Source organism: Pogoniulus pusillus, chromosome 4, assembly GCF_015220805.1.
Source record: "Pogoniulus pusillus isolate bPogPus1 chromosome 4, bPogPus1.pri, whole genome shotgun sequence".
Classification (NCBI taxonomy): Eukaryota; Metazoa; Chordata; class Aves; order Piciformes; family Lybiidae; genus Pogoniulus; species Pogoniulus pusillus.
The window spans coordinates 8,574,127-8,597,361 of NC_087267.1; the positions used below are offsets into that span (position 1 = coordinate 8,574,127).

The 23,235-nt window shown below is 39.3% G+C and overlaps 1 long non-coding RNA gene across 1 annotated transcript; it reads right to left on the reverse strand.

The window, feature by feature from the left end:
• Nucleotides 1-621: 621 nt before the first annotated feature.
• Nucleotides 622-19,620, reverse strand: LOC135175078 (uncharacterized). The gene is made up of 4 exons (XR_010302218.1): nt 19,535-19,620; nt 17,782-18,080; nt 16,578-16,649; nt 622-804 (listed from the first exon to the last, which is right to left on the reverse strand). It is a non-coding gene; the product is annotated as an uncharacterized LOC135175078 (long non-coding RNA).
• Between the last annotated feature and the right edge of the window lie 3,615 nt (nt 19,621-23,235).

Sequence of the window (23,235 nt, forward strand, 5' to 3'; positions counted from 1 at the left end):
AGGCACTGTCCCTGGAGGTGTTCAAGGAAAGACTGGATGAGGCACTTAGTGCCATGGTCTAGTTGAGTGGCTAGGGCTGGGTGCTAGGCTGGACTGGATGATCTTGGAGGTCTCTTCCAACCTGGTTGATTCTATGATTCTATTATCTGGAGATTTTCAAAACCCATCTGGATGCATTCCTGTATGGACTACCCTAGGTGATCCTGCTTTTGACAGAATGGTTGGACTCAATGACACTTGGAGGTCCTTTCCAACCTCTAACAACTTTCTGTGGTTCTGTGATCATATGTCTTTAACATTAAACATAATAGAATTTGCTCTCTTACTGGAAGGTATATATTAAGGAACAATGTTTCAGGAGAATAACTCAACTTATGCATGCTTTATATTGAAGAAGGTGTTGCTGGAAAAATAGGTTGTGCTAAAGATTGTGTTTCTTTAATAATCTATGTAAAATTTATTAGAAAATACACATTTCAACCTTAAATCTGCCACCAGATTTTTTTGTTTCTCCCATCCACATATGTCTAATGAAAAACCTTAAGAATTCAAAGAAAACTACGTAAAGACTGAAAACAAAGGATTACTTCTTTATGAGTGTGAGTTCTGCAGGTCCTTCAAAACAAAATGTTCTCAGTGAGACTTTGTGAAAGGAATTTTTGTTTCTTCAAATTGATCAATGTTAAAATGGCACTAGAGGCAAAACACACTTTTCAATATTGCTTTTACTTAGTGAACAAAGAGTGAATTAGGTACCAGAGTGACCTTTGTGTTCTTCCTTTATGCCACCAAAAACTTGTCAGCCTGTAAAAGAAAGATGGGATTAAATCAGAAGTGAAACACAAATACCAGTGCTGTATGGAAGAAAGTGAATTAGTGAGATAAAATTGACAAAAGAGAGAAAAGATTTTAGTTTCTGTTTCTGTTGACATCTGTATATTACTAAGGCCCTGTTTTGATTAATTAAATGAGGATTTGAATGATGAGTTTTTTTGAAGAAGTTATGGAGCAAGTATAACCCTAAGTAAAATTTTTTAGGGAAGATTATTTTTTTGTTGATCTGACAGAGTTGACTTAGTTCTTTGAGGGAGTCATTTATAAAAATGCTGTTGTACTGCATGGTTGAGTGAAAGAGTGATGGAATATAAAAAAAAAAAATACCTTCTCTTGTTTGTTTACTTCCTTTCTTTTATTCTGCACCACTTTTTGTTCAAGATGCTTTCTCATTTCTCTGAAGGAGTGTCTGAGTTACCCTAGCTGGCTGAGCACTGCGAGAGAAGCAAAACCCCCTTCAACTGGACAAAACCAAAACCCAAACCATTTTGGATAGAAGCAGCTGTCTTTGTGTTGAAGTAGGGCAAAGCTGTCCAGGTCACTTGATGGAGCAATTTTTCTTCCTGGCCTACTTCAGCATATGCTGAAACCAGTCATTTGCAGGAATCGCATTCATTACTTGGGCTCCGGGATGCAAACTTCACAATCCATGTGTAAAACAAGAGGAAACCTTGCCAGCTGTGACCTTTCAAAACCACTGTTTTCTTCCACCTCCCCTTCATCACTTCTGCCAAATCTTGCCAGAATTAAATAATGCTCTTTATGCAACTATTACACAACAGTTTTATGGTTAAAATCAACAAGTATCTATTAAAATTATGAACTGAATTAAAATTGCAACTCGAGATGCTTTTACAAATCATTCAAAACCCAAGCGAGTAATTCCTCTGACTCTCGTTTTGGGGGGATTCAATGCTGTGTTCAGAACAACTTGTATGTATTTGATGCCTGAAGACTTATAATGCCAATGATTAAATATATGAAGTTTCAACTCCAAACCTATAAACATATAATAATATTTCTCTGCTGTTCTAATAGTCAAGCTAGCCCTGTGATACCACAGGGAAAGCCCTTTGTAGTGCGTCTCTGCAGCAGTACAAAGGGGAGAAGACCCACAGATATTAATACTTTGTTTCAATCTGACTAGGATTCACTTTTTGGTGCTTTATTGGGTGTGCAGGTAGGTATCATAGTATCATAGTATCATAGTATCATCAGGGTTGGAAGAGACCTCACAGATCATCGAGTCCAACCCTTTACCACAGAGCTCAAGGCTAGACCATGGCACCAAGTGCCACGTCCAACCTTGCCTTAAAGTGCCCCAGGGACGGCGACTCCACCACCTCCCCGGGCAGCCCATTCCAGTGTCCAATGACTCTCTCAGTGAAGAGCTTTCTCCTCACCTCCAGCCTAAACCTCCCCTGGCGCAGCCTGAGGCTGTGTCCTCTCGTTCTGGCGCTGGCCACCTGAGAGAAGAGAGCAACCTCCTCCTGGCCACAACCACCCCTCAGGTAGTTGTAGACAACAGTAAGGTCACCCCTGAGCCATACAGTCTATGCCAATTTTGGCTCCATAAAAGCAGACTCAAGCTATAGCTGTTCGTTGCTCATGTTGTTATGGAGAGATGTGTGACGGTAGTCAGCATATGGTTTGGAAATCAGCAAAAAGAAGAAGACATAAGATTGATTTTCAAAAGGCAATCTGTCTAGGGGCCTCAGAGGCAGACATGCTGGTTTCTCCAAAGCCTGACCTCTGTGAAATGTTAAAATAAAAACGTTGAAAGTACAGGAGCATAAATGATTTTCTGATCTTCAGCTGTCTGCTCAAGGTCCAGGCCATCTGCTGGGAGTCTTACATCTATCACTTTCATTTCTTTATTTTAAGAATAAGTATTTCAAATGGCCCTGAATTTTTCATTGTAAAGATGGATATTAAAAACATGTGTTATTTTACATAGCTGAAAAGCTGGTTGATAGTTGATAACAGCCAAGTGATGAGGCATTGTAAACTAAATGCGACATAGAGAGTGTCCGGTGTTTGAGACAGAGAGGTACACTTTCTTGATTGGCAAAAACCAGTGCTGACCAAACTTCTGCCTGGTCCATTCAATGCCTTGCACTGTGTTGGGATGTCTATTTCTATTTTAATTTGTTTGCTTGTTTGTTTCAAAATCACTGCTATTTGAATCTAGTTACTGGAGGATACTTTGACCTGCCTGATATTAATTCAGGAGAGCAACAAAGCATTCATGCATGATAACTCAGGATTTACTTTGAATTAGGGTGTCACTGAGGAGACTGTTTTATAGTGGCTATCAAGATGATGTGCAACCAGCACATTGGCTTACTTGCTTTAATTTAACAGATTTGTGGCCACATATAATCATAGAATCATAGATTCAACCAGGTTGGAAGAGACATCCAAGATCATCCAGTCCAACCTAGCACCCAGCCCTAGCCAGTCAAATAGACCATGGCAGTAAGTGCTTCATCCAGTCTTTTCTTGAACACCTCCAGGGACGGTGCCTCCACCACCTCCATGGGCAGCCCATTCCAATGGGAAATCACTCTCTCTGGGAAGAACTTCCTATACATTAATGCCTGACTATCCATAGCTTAATCCAGTAAAGGTCTTTGAGGCCAACACATTATAAGCTGCACTGATTACTATTTATAGTATCTGGAGCAGTGAGGTTCCCTCCTGTGGGCATATAGACAGGAAGGAACCTTGTTACTCAACTGAAATCATGTGTCTAGGATTTTGCTAGTAAGACAAAAAGAATTGGAGGAATGACAACTGCTCTTTTCCTGTCCATGTACAGGCCTTGGTCATCTCTTTTCTTCAACTGAGGGCACTATTCTAGTTTGAAAGGAATTTCTGGTTCTTTTGGAGTAGGAAGCATTACTATCTTTCTTAAAAGAGCCTAAAGGTCTTTTCAGAAGCATGCAACCCAATACTTGTTTTAGAAAAAGGCTGATCTCACTGGTATGTAATGAGCATGTTCCAGTAGTACCAATAAGGATTCTAGTCTCATTGACTGAAGACAGGGGTTTAGGACATGCAAAGCAGAATGATATTTAACAACAGTGATGGGATTATAGGTCACAATCTGAAACTTGGATGCCTCGATTTGCCATCTCAAGGGCCAAGTTCTTGAGTAAATCTTTAGTCTGTAATCTATACAATGAAATTTTCAACACCTTCTACTCAAGCAGCCTTTCTAGGACAGAAGTAAATTTATAATTAGCATGAATTCTTATTCCATTTAATCAAATATGAACTATTTAAAAATTATCTTAGTTATATTTGAGAACCCCTTAAATAATTATTTTTAAGATGTTCCTTTTATCTTGTATCTCACTTTTCTTTGTATTTGCTTTCTAGTTTGAGTTTCAGAAAACTTAAATATGGGAGAGAAGTTTACTGTCATTACATTGCAACATTGATTGCTGGTGATGATTTCGCTGTATTTGGGGTGTCTTTTAATTCATGTAGTATCCAAGTCTGTTTTGATTAAATGCTTTAGGATAACAATCAAAGACAAAGGAGAAAACTAAATATGGAATGAGAGCTTAAAAATCACAGTCCTGGAAAATGCACATCCACCAAAATGAGCATCACTTTTTCATGTTGCAATTACTCTTTGCTGTGCATTGGAGTCTCCATTCAGTAAAACCTTGAAGAATAGTGAAAGGTTTGACAGATGAGTTGTTGAGGTAATTACTTAGTTCCTTTCCACCTCACTAGCTTTTTTTCTGATAAATGAAGGCTTAAATTCTGATTTCAACAGTTCTAATCTCAGTAGCACAATCAATTACAGTAAAATGCCTATTTTTTTTTCTAGAGTCTGAACAATTTAAGACTCCTTCCTTCCAGATGTTTATTGTTTAGGTCAAGAGATAGCATATGTGTGATAAATTTATCCAGTCACAGATGAAAAGGAAATGTAACTCTATGTGACAGGGGCATTTTTAGCTGATGCTGTTACCATTTGTATTTAAATCTCTTTTTAAGCAACAGCTGAGTATGAAATCACAGAATCATAAGACAGTTTGGGTTGGAAGTGACCTTTGGAGGTCATCTAGTCCAACTCCCTGAAATCTCATCCAACTTGACCTTGAATGTTTTCAGGGATAAGGCCCCTACCACCTCTCTGGGCAATCTGGGCCAGTGTTTTACCACCCTCATTGTAAACATTTTCTTCCATATATCTGGTCTAAATCTACCCTTGGTTTAAAACCATTACCTTTGTACAGGTTGGAAGGTGAGCTGCTGGAGAGCAGTCCTGTGGAGAGGGACCTGGGAGTCCTGGTGGATAAAAAGTTATCCATGTGACAACAATGTGCCCTTGTGGCCAAGAAGGCCAATGAGATCCTGGGGTGCATTAAGAGTGTGGCCAACAGATCAAGGGAGGTTCTCTTCCCTGTCTACTCAGCCCTGGTGAGACCTCATCCTGAGTACTGCATTCAGTATTGGGCTCTTCAGTTAAAGAGGGACATGGATCTACTGGAGAGGGTCCAGCAGAGGGCTACAAGGATGATTAGAGTGCTGGAGCACATGCTTTATGAGGAGAAGCTGAGGGACCTGGGGCGTTTTAGTCTGGAGAAGAGAAGACTGAGAGGGGATTTGGTAAATGCTTATAAATATCTGAGGGCTGGGGGTCAGGACAAGGGGGACAGGATCTTCTCACTTCCTCTCTGGGATAGGACAAGGAGCAAGGGATGTAAACTGCAGCACAGGAGGTTCCACCTTAACACAAGGGGGGAACTTCTTTACTGTAAGGGTCACAAAGCACTGGAATGAGCTCCCCAGAGAAGCTGTGGAGTCTCCTCCTCTGGAGACTTTCGAGGCCTCTCTGCACTCATTCCTCTGTGACCTGGGCTGGATTGTATGGTCCTGCTTTGACAGGGGGAGTTGTACTTGATGATCTCCTTGGGTCCCTGTGATCTTGTGACCTTTGAGTGCAACAGACCTTGCTAAGAAGACAGTTCCCAGCTTTTTCATGGCTCACTTTTATGTGCAGAAGTGCCACAGTAAGGTGTCCCAAGAGCCCTGTCTTAGACTCATGGAATTGTTTTGTTTGGAAAAGACCTTTAGGAACATTGAGTCCAAGACTATCTAACTCTTCCAAGTCTGGTGCTAAACCATGTCTCCTAGCAGCACACCTACCTGCCTTTAAAACATCTCAAGGCATGGCAATTCAATCAGCTCCATGGGAAGTCTACTCCAGTGTTTGATAACTCATCCAGTGAAAACATGTTTTCTAACATCCAATGTAAATGTCCCCTGGCACGATTCCAGACCATTCTCTTGCATTCAACCACCTTATACTGGGGGAAAGAGACTGACCTTGACCTCACTGCAACCTCCTTTTGGGTAGTTGTAGAGGACGATGAGGTCTCTTCACAGCCTTCTTCAGAATAAACAATCCCAGTTCCCTCAGTCAGTCCTCATAAGACTCTGGATCCTACACCACCTTTGTTCCCCTCTTCTGGATATGCTGCAGCAACTCAATGTCTTTTTTGTAGTGAGGGGTCCAAAATTGAACACTATGAGGTGAAGGAGAGTAGGTTGAGGCTGGATCTTAGGAAGAAGTTCTTCAGTACAAGGGTGGTGAGACTCTGGCATAGGTTGCCCAGAGTGGTTGTGAATGTCCCCTCCCTGGAGGTTTTCAAACTCAGATTGGATGAGGCCTTGAGCAGCTGAGTCCTGTTGAGACATTCCTGCTCACAGCAGGCAGATTGACATAGATGATCTCTGAAGGTCTCTTCCAACCTAAGCCATTCTATGAGTCTATGATCTATAACCCATGGGTATTTACTTCTGATTTTTTTAAAGTTCTCACTGAACAATTATTTTAATCCTCTGTAACAACAAAAATGCCTCACATTAAGATCATATTTTTGATGACAAGTAAATTATTTCAATATCTTCACTTCTTTTTATTTATTTTTTTTTACAGAGAACTGGCTAGAGTTAAAATTGTGCAATCTTTCCATTCAAGATTAACATATAAACTCAGTAAGTTATTTTAAATATTAAAATGAATGATTAGGACTCGTTTAAGGGATCCTACTGAGTAAGTGTAAGTAAATTTCTTACTGATTAAAGGAAAGGCTTAAAATAAATGTGACAGTCAAAATAAGCACAGCTGATGAGAATGAATATAACATTTCTTAGGGGTAGACTGTAGCCTGAACCTCTAGCTACTGATGACTGCAAAACTTCCTCTAGGTTTTATACTAATAAGTTCGGATACAGAACCTTTTGTCATCAATAAGTATTGAGTTAGTCTCCAAGTGGATGAAATGCATGCACACAGAGTCAACACTAATCCTCTTCTCCCCATATCTGCTCCCACATTTTCATGACAGCCTGAATTGTATCCATTGCTGTATGACAGCCTGTATAGTGGCAATCCATTGCTTTGTTGCAAGCCACTGTGCTTTACTGCTTCTTGGGATTTCCTGTGGAGTTTAACTTCCACCTTCTGAGCATATCTTCCCATGCTGAATACATTTCTTTCTTGTAGACTGTAGTAATGCCAGGACAAGCCTCTAAGGATACTACATATTTTATGTTAGATGTTTAAGGCACCTAAACAAAAACCTTAGCCAGACAGAATGCTCAGCGCAGAGGGAAAGGTTTTAGAATCATAGAATCATAGAATCAACCAGGTTGGAAGACACCTCCAAGATCATCCACTCCAACCTAGCACCCAGCCCTAGCCAGTCAACTAGACCATGGCACTAAGTGCCCCATCCAGTCTTTTCTTGAACACTCCCAGAGACGGTGCCTCCACCACCTCCCTGGGCAGCCCATTCCAATGCCAATCACTCTCTCTGGGAAGAACTTCCTCCTAACATCCAGCCTAGACTTTCCCTAGCACAACTTGAGACTGTGTCCCCTTTATGGACATCAGTTCAGGGCAGAATCTCAAATTAGGAGAAATCTGTCTCTTGCTCTGAGGGTAACCTCAGCATTTTGCTTAGGGTTGGGTAGTGATAACACTTTTTTTTCTTTCTTGTGATGCATAGAAAACTGAAAGCTATGTTGGCAATTTGTAGATAACAAATAAAAATTGCCTAAGTTAATGGTACGTGATGCAATAGCACACAAGTCTTTGGTTCTGTAGATCTGCAAGGGGTCCAAATATACCTTAATAACAATAGTGCATGTGCCAGTTTAATATTTTCCACATACATATATAGATTTTTTTCCTCCAGAGTAGCTTTCATAATTGCAATAGTCACAGTCTCAAATTTTCTCACTTTTTGACACTAGTATGTTATGATATTCTTTTCCTTCTCAACTACCACATTGCAGTATTCATTCTGTATAAACTAATGCTACTTTACAGTCTCACATAGCAGAGATTTTACTGTCGGATACTGATGAATGCTGATTGTCAAACATTTCATTAAATTCAATACTTCTCTCACGTAAGTAGGTTGAATATAAATGTCGTAGCTAAATCTAAACTTTTCAGAACTGTCTTGTAACTCTCAGCAGTGTTCTTAATATCAGGTATCAGAATACTTGATGTTTAAAGGAGCTAACATATACACACCTTGCACATTTTGTTTCAGTGAAAGGTTTTCTTCAATCATTTGCTTCAGAATTTAAAGCTTGATGAAGGCCCAGTCTAGTCCATCAGTCAGATCTCTAAAGTTTGATTATGAATCAATTCTCTCTTTACATGGAGGATATTCTTTGTATCAGGCTAAGTACACATTCCAGTATCAAGCCTGACATTCTTCTTTTAGCCCTTTGACATGTTAAATAACACAGAATTCAGACTGCAGTGTGTAAAGTGTCTTTTAAATTTCCATAGCAGAACTAGCTTATAGCTTATAGTCAAAATGATCCTGTCGAATCCATGGGCTTCTCTAGGGCTCAGCTGTGATTGCTGCAAACACAAATTCAAAACTAATACAGAGCTATAAAGTGATGCCCAGTGAGATCATTGTTAACGTTCACCTCTCATTTAATTTGCAACTTTAAGTGTGAAACCAAAAATCAGCGCTCACTTGTCAGACAAGATGCATTTATCACACATTTAGTTAGAAAATAGGTATTTCTGGATTATTTGCTCCTCGATTCACCTTGTTTATTGAAAGTAAGAATGGAATCCTATCTCACTAAAATTAAAATGATGGGCATGCCATTCTTATTTGCAACCACACATGGAGCAGTCTGTGTGAGGGTCTGAGCGCAGAGAAGGCAATGGAGGAAGTGTGAGATTGTTTTACACTCACATCTTTAGCATAAGCTGAGTAGTCAAAAATTTGGACATTAGTTGATTGCTCCTTTCCTAAAGGCCTCTCTGCCCTTTTTGTTACTCGGCTGTCTCTATCTAATTTATTTGAGGCTAATGCATCAATGGAGGGGAAAAAAACTTTTCAAAACTCTTCCAGCTTCTCAGAATAGAGACTTTGAGGAACATTGCTTATCATTGTGCATATCCTTGTTCAGGCAGATGTTGTCTGCAGGCAGTGTTTCTGCACTCTTGTAGAGCTGTCTGTAGACAAAAAATGAAAATAAAAGAGAAACTAACAATTTAATGGCATTCCAAATGAAACTGGGGAATGCACTGAAGTTTTACCATCAGTTATGACAATTATCTTCTCTGTTTTATCCTTAAGAACGTGATTGTTTTTCAGTATTCACCATTGTATTTCTTAATTTTCAAAACTATGTGACTCGGGAAATTGCATTTCTTGTTACAATTTCAGTATCAGTACAAATTAAGTGCTGGGATAGATAATTAAATGTATGTCATGCTGTTTCTAGTGAGTAGGTGAGTTCTTGACTCATGTTAAGCATTATGTTAGGCTAGGTTATTACATAGCATGTCTTTGCATATACATGGGAGAAAGATGTTTAGAATGAAGCTGCTAGTGCTAATGGAAAAGAACTGCACTGTCATGAAGTTCAACTGAAACTGTCTCCTAACCTTTCAACATACCCATCAGTAATCTTTCCATATACTCAGACAAATACTATGTTAGAGGAGAGCTGACAGTGTGTATCTGAAAGTACAAAGCAGTCCACATTTCAGTAAATAAAACTTTGTGAACTTGGAAAGCCTTGAGATTACTCATATACCTAGATAATGTTGATGTAGGAAATGTCTTAACATCAAAGTAGGAAAGACCTCTCTTAGTTCTGTCTACCACTGGGTTATTATAACTGAAGTCCTAACTCTTGAATTGTCAGAACAGGTAAATCAAATTGTTTTTAAAAGAAGTATATTTGTTCTTATAAAATTCTTTTAATTCAGAAGCATCAAATATTTTGGGCAATCTAGCTTTATGATGGATATACACATGAAGCAACAACAACTGGAAAAGATACATGACAGAAGACACATCATTTTAATAAAGTGTTAGTTAGAGTCACAAGTATTTTTTTGTTTGCCTATGCTTTAAAGTGTAGAATACCTGAACAAAATAATGAATATAAGCATATGTATGCATGCACACAGATATCCATTCCAGAAAACATCACTCTTATGAGACCAAGTTTTCTTCTTCTCCTTCATAGAATTGTTGTTTTCGTTTATTCTATTTTCACATATCAGTAGTTTAAAAGAATCATAGAATCACCCAGGTTGGAAGAGACCTCCAAGATCATCCACTCCAACCTATTGCACAGCCCTGTCCAACCAACTAGACTGTGGCACTAAGTGCCCCATCCAGTCTTTTCTTGAACACCTCCAGGGATGGTGACTCCACCACCTCCCTGGGCAGCCCATTCCAATGGCAAATATCTTTCTCTCTATGAAGAACTTCCTCCAAAGGACTGACTCTTTGTTATCTGAAACTTACTTTTGTTAGCAATGAGGCTACTTTTTCTGAAAAGGCATGCTTACATGAGAAACAGAGGAAGAAATTGATTGAAAAATCCTGTTATTAATATATTCATTTTACAAATTATAAAAGTATCTCATCTTTGCATGCATCACATTTGAAGCCCAAAAGGGAAAAGAAAGATGTTTAATATATAAAATTGTTAGATTTAAAAATTGTTATGGAAGTGGAGATGCCTAAAGGAAATGAGCATTCAATTACACCTACAGAGCTGGCTGATCCTTTTTTGTCTTTTTGTGTGGATGTGTGGAGAATGTGAAAGATATACCAAAGGCTTCTTCTTAAATGGAACAAATAACAACACCACCCCAGAGTTTATCATCTTCTCTATGGACAGAAAGTTACTTTCCTATTGCTGTTTGCATTTGAGTTCAGGACTGAGTACCAGAACAGACAAAGAGAATTAACAAAGTAGGGAAAAGTATATTGATGTGGAATAATTCTGGAAAAGTTTCAGATTACTTCATTTCCAGGTTATAGTTTTCAAATCACTGCACAGGTATGGAACCATATCTGTGCTTTGTTCTCACGTTTCATAGGAATTTTTTGCCTCTTACTAGAGCTATACGATTCTGACACTTTTCTACATGGCTTCTGTGTAACTATTTTGGTGACAAACATTAAGCCTGCTCAGAAATCTTTCCCGTCTGTAATTGTTGCTGACAGATTTCTGATCCTTAACAATGCTTCTCTTTTTGCCTGAGAAAATTTTCAAACAGACCTGTATTTTCAGTGCCCAGGACTCTTAGTGAAACCTGTTTTTGAAGGCTCTAAAAAGAAATACTGCTGATTCACTTCAGGCTAATAAAAAGTTAAAATTTAGGGCTTTAAATGTTATTTTAGTTCTTGTAAATTTTTTTTTTGGGGGAAAGAATTATTCAGATAACTGTGATATAATTATATAGATTTATTAATGGGAAATATAAAAGAAAATCTTCTTTTATATTCTTGAGCTTTGGGGTAACTAGACAAAGAAAGAATTTCGCTATTCACAACACAAATATTTTCAATGAGCACCCAACCTTTGAGGTCTCCATTTAGATTATTTGCCTGTGTGTCATATGTTAGTATTTGTTTAGACTGTACCAAGGTTTCCTGGTCTTTTATAGCAGATCATTGCAGCATAATGTGGCCACCTGGGCCAGCAGTGTGTCCAGGTAGCCAAGAGAGCCAATGGCATCCTGTCCTGCATCAGGAATGGTGTGGTCAGCAGGAGCAGGGAGGTCATTCTGCCCCTGTACTCTGCACTGGTTAGACCACACCTTGAGTACTGTGTTCAGTTCTGGGCCCCTCAATTTAAGAAGGATATTGAGATGCTTGAGCGTGTCCAGAGAAGGGCGACGAGGCTGGTGAGAGGCCTTGAGCACAGCCCTACGAGGAGAGGCTGAGGGAGCTGGGATTGGTTAGCCTGCAGAAGAGGAGGCTCAGGGGTGACCTTATTGCTGTCTACAACTACCTGAGGGGTGGTTGTGGCCAGGAGGAGGTTGCTCTCTTCTCTCAGGTGGCCAGCACCAGAACAAGAGGACACAGCCTCAAGCTACGCCAGGGGAAATTTAGGCTGGAGGTGAGGAGAAAGTTCTTCACTGAGAGAGTCATTGGACACTGGAATGGGCTGCCCGGGGAGGTGGTGGAGTCGCCGTCCCTGGAGCTGTTCAAGGCAGGATTGGACGTGGCACTTGGTGCCATGGTCTAGCCTTGAGCTCTGTGGTAAAGGGTTGGACTTGATGATCTGTGAGGTCTCTTCCAACCTGTGATAATTCTGTGCTCAATAACTAAATACAGATAACTAAAGAGGAGTGCAGGTTCTCAGAACAGTTTGGTGTGGGTACTTTTCTGGAGCTGAAGATCAGCAGCACCTCTTCAGGGCATTGCATTTTGCTCTGTGGACATAGCCCTTCACTTTTTTCCATCCCTTTCTGTCCAATCTGACTGTGCTTCCTCAAAAAATACTCATATGGAGCCATTTTTCCAGCAGCACTGAAGAACTTTGTATTGTGTAAAAAAATGCCAGCATACCAGTTTCAGTGAAGGCTGATCCAGCTTCAGACATTAGCTTCTTAATTGTACATTTCAACCAAATCATCAAACATACAGGGGGGGAAATTGTTGCATTTCTACTGATGTAGTTTGAAACTTTACCGGTTCACCAATATGAGACTTACTAATAAATTAGTATAAATAAAATGTAGTCGAGTAAGAGCACCCAAAAATGTGCTGAAGCTGAATGCATACTGTTCAAATGACTGATATCAACATCTTTGCCACCTGAAATTATTATCTCACTAAACAAAAAAATCTTATGCTGGGTCACAGTTGGCCATACTAGCAGGATTTAGATTCTTGTGGATTTAATACTTTTTCAAGGGTGAAATATGAAAATGCCCTCAAGCTTTAAAGGAGATTCAGCAAAATGTGAAGGAAACAGTCCAGGTATAATAGGTTTGCATTACTTTGCATTTAATTTTGAGAATGCCTTTAACTGCAATACAACAGAAACATTGGTTAAATATGAGAGTTCAAAAAATTCAGTGTAAGATCTGATTCCCCTTGCAGTAGCCATGAACATTCCCCAGATAATAAACCCTTAAACAGTGTGAAAGTGATGCATTACAGAGCATCACAATTATCATTTGTCCCAGACAAGTTGGTAGTGAGCGTGCATATGTTATTAGTATGTGGTCTGATATAATCTGTGAAAAACGACTTTGTGAGCACAGTCACTCCAGTAAAATGCCTTTAAATGCTTTTTATTTTCTTTGCTGTGGATGACAAGGGCAAATTTTGGATCTTTAAAAAAGTTCAAGGAAGAAAGCAGTTGAGCAGAAGGTGGTTATGCTGTGTTTATACTATCAATTATCCTAAGAGAAGGTTCTTCTTTATTCCTAAGAAAGTTTTGATATGCCTAACAGTGTCGTATGAAAACGTTGAGCATCTAGCCAAATTAATTCCCAATTTAATGCCTGTCATATAACAAATACATAGTATAGTAATTATAATATATAGAGCTAGATGAGTAAGTGCTGATTATCACAGTATCAACAAGGTTGGAAGAGACCTCACAGATCATCAAGTCCAACCCTTTACCACAGAGCTCAAGGCTAGACCATGGCACCAAGTGCCACGTCCAATCCTGCCTTGAACAGCTCCAGGGATGGCGACTCCACCACCTCCCCGGGCAGCCCATTCCAGTGTCCAATGACTCTCTCAGTGAAGAACTTTCTCCTCACCTCCAGCCTAAATTTCCCCTGGCGCAGCCTGAGGCTGTGTCCTCTTGTTCTGGTGCTGTCCACCTGAGAGAAGAGAGCAACTTCCTCCTGGCTACAACCTCCCCTCAGGTAGTTGTAGTTATTTGACAGCAGATTGCATCTCTTGTTTTTTAATGTTACAGAAACATACAAAAATTGCAAGACCCTTTTGTTCCAGTTTTTAATCCCTTTTCACATACAGACTTGTAAAAAAAGACATTTCTTAAGCAAATTCCATGGAATGTCTCCGTTTATCATGACATTCATTTGGAAGTCAATGAAGTTTGTTTCCAAGACATTCTATTTTACAAGTCCACTAAAGGAAAAGTAAGGAGGGGAAACAGTTAATGACAAAATGAGCCAATGTTATTGTGAATGGTTTGTTTTCTGAAAACAGAGCTTTAGAATCATAGAATCATAGAATCAACCAGGTTGGAAGAGACCTCCAAGATCATCCAGTCCAACCTAGCACCCAGCCCTTGCCAGACAACTAGACCACGGCACTAAGTGCCTCAGCCAGGCTTTCCTTGAACACCTCCAGGGACGGTGTCTCCACCACCTCCCTGGGCAGCCCATTCCAATGCAAATCACTCTCTCTGTCAAGAACTTCTTACGAACATCCAGCCTAGACTTTCCCTGGCAGAACTTGAGACTGTGTCCCCTTGTTCTGTTGCTGGTTGCCTGGGAGAAGAGGCCAACCCCCACCTGGCTACAGCCTCCCTTTAGGTAGTTGTAGACAGCTGCTTTAAAAGAGTAGCAAAATGATTAGAATATGAACAAGTCTGATACATAAAAAAAAAAAAGGAAAATAAAAAAACTCATTTAAAATAGAACCTTTCAAATAAAATTTATTTTTAATTTAGCTAAACATATTTTAAAGGATTACACAGCAAAAATAAATCAAAACTTTGCTTTGGATCATATTAAGCACTTCATTAAAACCTTTTTTTTCCTTCTGGTTTTCATTTCAGTAAAATAATTAATAATAATAAAAAAAAAATATATATATATATATATCTTCATGTGGAACAAAAATACATGTGAGTATATATGTATATATATTTTAAAATTGTATTTTTATTCTCTATTCATTTTCATGAGAGAAATCACTTTGCTTGAGCTGATAATACACAGCTCTCTATCTGTGTGTACCATGTCCACACTCGAAGCAGCGTATTCAGAGCTGTTGATCTATGACAGAGGGGTTCCAATGGGGACAAGTTGTAGTGAAAAGCAGGGTTGACCCCACTCTCATAAGCTCCAGTGAGCTTGTTAGCACAGATCTCTGTGCTAACATTTTAGCATTAAATATAAAAGCAAGAGAATGAGTCAGCTGGGAGAAGACCAGGGCACCAGCAGACCTCTGCAGCACTTCAAGGCAAGGCTGCAGCAGGATTTCATTGTCTGGAGAGAAGCAGAGAAGATGCAGAGATGATGACAGCAGCTTCCAGCCCTGGTGAAAGCCATCAAGGAAGTATTGCTCAGTCAGAAGGGCAAGTCAAGGCAGCCAGCAGTGATGCTGGCTCCAAAAAGTTGGGGAGCTGCTGATTTGCAACAAGCAGCTGGAGGCAAGATAACAGCTGCTCCGTGGCAGAGGGCAGATATCCATCAAAACTAACAAGTTACAGAACTAATTAAATTCCCAGCTGCTTTTAGGCAAATGAGTAACTAATTAGGATGACTTTTTCCCATCTTCAATGGTCAGAAGGCACTGGCCTTCAGACTGCACTACTTGAAACCATCTCTGGTAGCTCAGGAGGAAATCAATGAAAACAAAGACTTTCAGAGAAGGAAACTGGAAGTGCCTGATGTTAAAAGTATGATACACCACTACTTACATTAAGAGTGGGTTCAGGATTTCCTATGTCTAAAGCATCCTGATCTCAGGAATACCCCACAAATCTCTCTGTGCTTTGCCATTATTTTTTTCCAGAATAAAAATAACCAGATTTTAAAATAACACAAACAAAAAAAACCACCTCAACCGAAAAATCAAGTTTAAATGGAAATGATGGGAGAGTTACTGGCTATGTAATTTTGAGTTACTGTGTCCCACACAGGCAAACTGCAGAAAAGTATGATAATTCTTAGGTTGTAGAAGCCCACTATGATTCAGTTGCTTGAATTTGTCTCAAGGATACTTAGGATACTTGTCACTTGTATATATTAGTTAGTGATGGACAGAATAACAGCAACTTGTATATATTAGTTAGTGATGGACAAAATAACAGCAATACAAGAATAAGTGGACATTGTAGCCAAAGCAGAAGCCATTGATTGCTATAACAGCACTCTACAGATTGCTGCCACTCTGCAGATTGTGGTAATTCTGCAGGTTGTAGAATGCAATGATTGGATACTGTATTGTTTTTAACATCCTTATTGGATAACAGTGAGGTGTTGGCTATCTTGGCACAGACGACTCTCAGTTCTTTGTTCTAGATTTACTGTGCTTCTATACAAATGTTACTCAAGGCGAGCATGCCACTTTACTGTGTTTCTAACCTCAGCCTTCTTGCATCAAGGGTACACAGGGATGTGTTCTAGCTGACTCCCTTCCTCGGTTCCCACAGATACTTACATTTTTGTCTGCTTAGCAGAACAGCTTCAGGAGGGGAATGCTCACCTTGTGCATTATCCAACAGCTTAGTTGTTCAAGTAGTAATAAGGCTTGGAAAGTACTCCCCTCGAACTTCACCTGCAGGGTGAGATGGGAATGAAACTCAGCTTTCATTTTGTAGCATTAGCAAGATTTATCACAAGAAAAGAAGTTGTAGTGGGTGCAAAGAAGTTGTAGTGGGTGCAAAGAAGTTGTAGTGGGTGCAAATAAGAGCAACTAAGCCAGTGAAGAGCCTAGAGACTTATGAAGAGTGGCTGAAGGAACTGCAGCTGTTTAATCTGAGGGAGATGAGGGTGAGGGGAGACCTTATTGCCCCTCTACATGTACCTGAAAGCACAATACAGAGAGGTAAGTGTTGGTCACTTCTCCCAGCTAACTATTGATAGAACAAGGGTGAACAGTCCTAAGCAGTACCAGGGTAGGTTTAAGATAGACATTAGGAAACATTTTTTCACTGAAAGAGTAGCCAAGTGTTGGAACACCCTGTCCAGGGAGGAGGTTGAGTTACTCTCCCTGGATGTGTTTAAAGGTTGTTTAGATCTGGTGCTTGGGGATATGGTTTAGTAGTGAGCTTTGTAGAGTAGGGGTCATGGTTGGGATGTGATCACCTCAACGGTCTTTTCCAACTTGAATGATTTCATGATTCTATGATTTTAAGAGCCCAGACCTTGATCCTCAGCTGAGATTTTGGTGAAAGAGAATGTAACTCTGCTTTGCTCCATTTCATTGTTCCTGGTGTGAGTTATCCATGAGCACACCTGGAAAAAGATCTCCCAGGGAGGCAGGCATCACAGCAGCCTGTGATTGGTGTTCAGCTGTCCAGAACAGACAGTTCGTACATTGCTTCCTAGTAGAAACCTTCATATTGTGCAGGGAGATAGCTGACATGAGTTTTGATGGTGGGACAATGCTAGAGAAGAAGCTGTCTGATTGCCCTCATGGGATGTAGAGACTTAAATTCCTCCCAGTTTTGTTTGGGTATACACAATATGTTTTTGTCTGAATGCTCCCTCTAACCGATAGTGTCAATCCGCTCCTGTGAAAATAATGGTTCCTTTATGGATCCCCTGAAGGATACCAAAAAGGAAGCAAGTAATTGGTTTGAGAAAGACACTTGAATTTTATTTTGATTACATGTGCATGAGGAAAAGTTAGCAATACAGAAAAGGAAGAAGAAAAATCAAGGGGTAGAAAAAGTGAAAACAGTTACCACCATGGGTCCAGGTGATGTCTCACTGATCCTCAAGGTCTTGATTGGTGGGGAAGCTTCCAGCTCTCCCTGTTACCTCTGAATTTTATCACTTTTCCAATCCAAACATAGTAACACTTCCCCATTCAGCTGCCATGGTCAAGGCATGTTTGACTGGTGTCCGCACTGGTCTCATGGTCAGTTATGTGTGCCAGACCAAGCGGAACTTGTGGTCTCGTCTGGTTATCAGATGCTGTTGTCACAGAGCTTATGGTCTTGTAGATAAGTAGGATCTTCCTGGGATAATGGTGTGAAAACACCTTGGTAAGGCAAACACAAGCATCAGTTGTTTTGGAGTCCTGTCCATCAGAAGGCCCACAAAAACTTGTCATGGTGAGCCCCATGGATGTAGTAAGTCTGTATTAACCATTAATTCAGTTTGTGTTTTAATTAGTCATAATTCCTTGACCACATACGGACAGTCAGCTTTTGAATGGATCTTCTGCTCGTGTTCATTCACAACTTGGAATACAGGTAGTGTACTTTAGTGGTTACTTGACTCCTGAATGATATATAATTCTATATTATATATAATTTTTTTTTCATGGGTATAAAATAATTTGAATTTAGTACATGAAGAGCATGTCATAAAGTCCATTTCTTATTTCATTTTTTTAATGTGAGCTTAAAATATAGGATTTTCAGAACACTGTAGCATATGTATCATGTTCTTTCTTGCTTAGCTATTTTATTAAAGATATAACAAATCTTTGTATATATTACAGTCTGATTAGATGGCTGGGTATCTGAGCAGCACAATGCAATTTACAAATATGAGAAACATGAGGAAACCAAATTTATCTTAGAACAGCTTTAATGCTGTAATGCTAATCAGGTAGATTCAAGTTAGGTGAAAGTGTAATATCAAGCTCAGTTTCTATCAAAAGTAGAATGCAATTTAATTCATTGTTCTGCCAGTTTATCTTCATGATGCATAGAGATGCTGTGAAATTATAGCATATTAATGTCAGTGTGAAGCTATTTACATCTGCCCTGTGCTTAGGTTGCAGTATAGGATACACAAACATAGTATGCTCAGGATTTAATGAGTAATACCTTTATTATGCCCATTGACTAGCACTAAATTAGAACATAGCACCTCTGGCAGACCCATGACAGCTGCCTGAATGTAAAGTGAATTCCTTTCATCGGTGTGTTGCAATGAATGGCATGTGAATTCATAATGATCAAACACTTTTTATGCCCAAGGTATTTATCAGCTGTTCAGAATACAAAAGGTGTTTTGTACCTCATCTAGGTACCTCTGCAATGAGTAGTAATATAAGTGACAGTTAAAAGAAGAGGTGACAAAATAATTGTCTTATTCATATGTCATCTTATTGGACACCTCAATAATGGCAAAGGTTTAAATTTGGTGTTTGAGATGTGCAGGTGTCCCAGAAACCTCTAGTGCCTTACATTCACTGCTGACTCTTCCTTGTCTGTCATAACTCAAGCAGTCAGGCCGAAAGACCAAACTCAACTTTTCTCTAGGCTTTATAAATAAGGCCTGGAGACCAGAATATATTTTTGTCTCATATTGCCATACTTCAAAATGCAGAGTTCTAAGCATTTGTGCTGCATCCATACTGGTGCCAGCTGAGCACATAGTGGGTGTTAATAACAGCTATTCAAAAACCACCTCTCTGAAGTACTAAGATACATCTTTTAGATCATGACTTGTGAGGGAAGATCCACACTGCTAAGCACTTACCCAGTGTCATGTTATCCTTCTCTGAAAGGCCACATCCAACATACAGCATCTAGGATTATCGCTGAGGGGCTAAATCCAAGAGTGCTCTCCATTGGTACTTATAAACCAGCCTCCACTGTCATCTTAGTTTTGCTGGAGAAAAACATCCCTGAACACATGCCAACAGGAGTCTAACAGATACATATCAGTGAAGTAGCATGAGTTTAGAAAGACAAGCTAAATTTAGTTGGTCCTGTTGAACCACATTTCCCAACTAATGGCAACAATCTAGGAATAACTCTAATTCCTCATTGATCTTTTTGGCATTATTTTTTGGACAGTTTTATCAGCCAGAATTATGAAGGATTTCTAAATGGGATCATACACTTTTGAAGACATAATTTTTGTTTAACCTGGATTACAAGATGATTTGTCAGGTTCTGCTAATTGCCCACATACATGCGTTGACTAAGGCAAATCAATAACTTCTAATGCGCTTGATATTGGGCAAACACAGTATGAAACAGTTTTCCTTCTCAAGAATGTGCAGGCCAGTGTTTTTAATTGCCTGTCCTGTTCAGAGAAGATACAGGCTTGAAATGAATTTACAAGCAGTTCCCTATCCTTCTTCTGGGAAGAACCCAGAACTGGACACAATATTCCAGATGTGGCCTCACCAGGGCAGATAGAGGGGTGAGGAGAACCTATCTCAGCCTACTAACTTCAGCCCTTCTAATATGCTGCAGGATACCACTGGCCTTCTGGTCCATAAGGGCACATTGCAGGCTCATGGTCATCCTGGCTGAACTCTGCATTGCTTTTCTCTTTATTCAATGGCTTCCTCCAGCCTGATATTTAATGAAAAAAAAAATCTTCATTTTTATATTCAACACTGTATTTAAAACCCATTTTAGTATAATCAATGCTTTCCAGTTTGTAATGTTATATTGCTGTAATTTGGCAACAACATAAGACAAATTTGAAACCATGCACAAGTCAACTTTTAAAAACAGAAAGAACAATGCATGATCCTGATGTTTGCTCATCTTGCATAAACCAGTTGTCCTGAATAACATGGAATGATCTGAGTTTAAAACCTCAGAACCTATTTTTATTGGTATTTGATTAGCTGTGACTTATTAAGGTGCTTCGACTTGCATCTAATTAGTTCCATTTCATCCTTCAATAGATTTGCATATTGTATATATGTTATGCAAGGTTTTGCCAAGAATTTGTTCATATCAAATACTTTGATTCTTGTTCATGCATCCTCAGAGATGTTATACTTTCAGAGCCTCAAAGATGTTCAGAGATCTGCTTTTGACAGACAGTCAAAAGAATGAATTCTTACGACTACTTTAAAATGTTTCTGCCTATCACTCAGTCTGTCACTAAGGAGGATATCATGGCTCTAAAATTAATAAATATACTTTTATTTCTTCTTAAGGAAAATTAATCACCTTGTTTAGAATGGAAAGAAGTGGCAGAAAATCAGCTGATGATCTCTCATGAAGAAGCACTCATTTTAATCTCATAGAAGAGAGTTTCTTTCTGGTTGTGAAACATGTACACTTGCAGTATTGCATGTGGCTATACCAGGAATCCCTTTTAAAGGATAAAAATAGTAAAATAAATCAAGCTTTAGACCTCCTTAAAATATTGCATTTGCAATTGGTTTGAGGGCTCTCATAGATTGATTTCTTTCCAAATATCTGATCCTCATAATCTAATGAATCACACTGCTTAACAAGATTATACCATTTATTGCTATGCACAGCTAAATTTCTTGACAAGTTTAAGATTAATAAAGTTAGCAGCCCTGCATCCTCATTACTATACCCTGGAGTTTATTCTCTGAGCTTTCAATCATGCATTATTCTTCAACCTTCTATGTAACGCTGGGGTCTGCAAAAGCCTGTGAAAGATGTAGATACCAAACTGCAATCAAGCATGCAGAATCAGCAAATAATAAGCTGACTTTTGGAAAGGCTGGAGAACAGAGTGGACTGGAAGATGACAGTTTCATATTCTACTGCCTCAGCTCAGCAGTACATGATGGAGTACTTCACGTTTTAAATGCTATTTCTCTGGAAACTGGAAACCATAGAAAACAGGTAGATGTTAATCTCATCTCTGGTTAGGAAGACTACTGTACAGGTTCCTTCAAACACAAATTGCAAAGACTTTTATTGTTATGAAATTGCTAAAGGACAAGTGAAAAAGAAAAGCAGGTGAGGTACCTGAAGGAATGATGTTTATTTCAGGGAAACCTATGTCACCTCAGGCTCTATGATATATTACATTGTATTTTAAAATAAATAACATCTTATTAAATAAAATTATATGATACTATAGAAAGCATACAATACATTATCAAGAATATATGTATCACAAAATGCAGACTCTAGCAATTAAAATTTAGGGTTTGAAGAAATTATTAAGGGCTAACCTATTTCAAGGTGGTGGACATACTGGACGACTGCTTCCTCACAGAAACCTACGTAAGCTACTGGCACTGAGCTCCTCTGTCAATCAAGTGGCAATTGCTTGATTAGATACTAATAATAGCAGCTATCCAAACATTCCTCCTAGGAGTGAGTATGTCAACCTGGAAATCTCTGTATGGACTACGGAATTTGTGACTAATGTCCTACAAATATTCCATAAGAAACCAACGCACAGGTTCTGCTGAATTTTATGACCTCAGTACAGGGCTTCAAAAGATACTTTAACAGAGTTCTGTCCAGTCAGAAGTTGTATCTCCTGTTTCCTGCCCACCTGATGAAAAAGAATAGCCTTAGTGCTGCGGTACTGGGATTTGAAAGAATGACCTGTCTAGCTGTGTTTCCAAGAAAGGAACAAAAATCAATACTACAAGAGAGAGAGAGGGCAAGAGCATGTGAAGACCATTATCAGGGAAATGCCTCACAGTGGATAGTCTGCATGATAAAGCTATGTCAGAGATGAGATAGGAGGTGCCAAAGCAGAATGCAACCATCCCTCTGTTTTCAATTTGCATTAATATGCTGTGCTTTGTATAAATATATTAGATGACACACAGTAAAAGAAGGCTTCACCAAGAAGTTTTTATTCAGACATCAATCTTATTTGCTGAGAGACTGTCTAGGAACAGACCAAAATCCAATAGGACAAATAGGCTTATACATCATTACGGTGAGCAGGAGGCTAATTGGTTTGTGCTAGTTTGAAGCAAGCTAGAATGTTTTGGTAACAGAACTAGATAACGGGCAGTGAAATGAAAAACAATTGTGTCTACTTCTCTCACAGTCACGCTGAGAACTCTGGGAAGAAGAAAGTCTTATTCTCCATTTTGTTTCTCACTCTTGCTTTTGCCTTAGACCTGGTTACATCTCATTAACCCTGCTCCTACTAACCCTGCTCCCTAACCTCTTGGCTGCACCTCTTTTCTTCCTGAGAACTGGGGTAAGGTTGAGAGGGCCGGGGGAGGTGTTGGGGTGGTTTGAGAGCCCCTCCTGGGGACTCAGGTTTCTGGGAGGGGAGTTGTGCTTTTGTATTGTTTATCCTTTGTATATAACTGTATATAATTGTATATAACTGTATATATTGTAAATAGCTGCTTGTAAATTCTGCTAGCTGTAAATAAATTGCTTCATCTATATTCCCAGAGGCCGTCTGAGTTAGCTGGGGCAAATTCAAAAGTGTGGGGGGGGCGGGGTAACCCCCAAACCATCACATTTTTA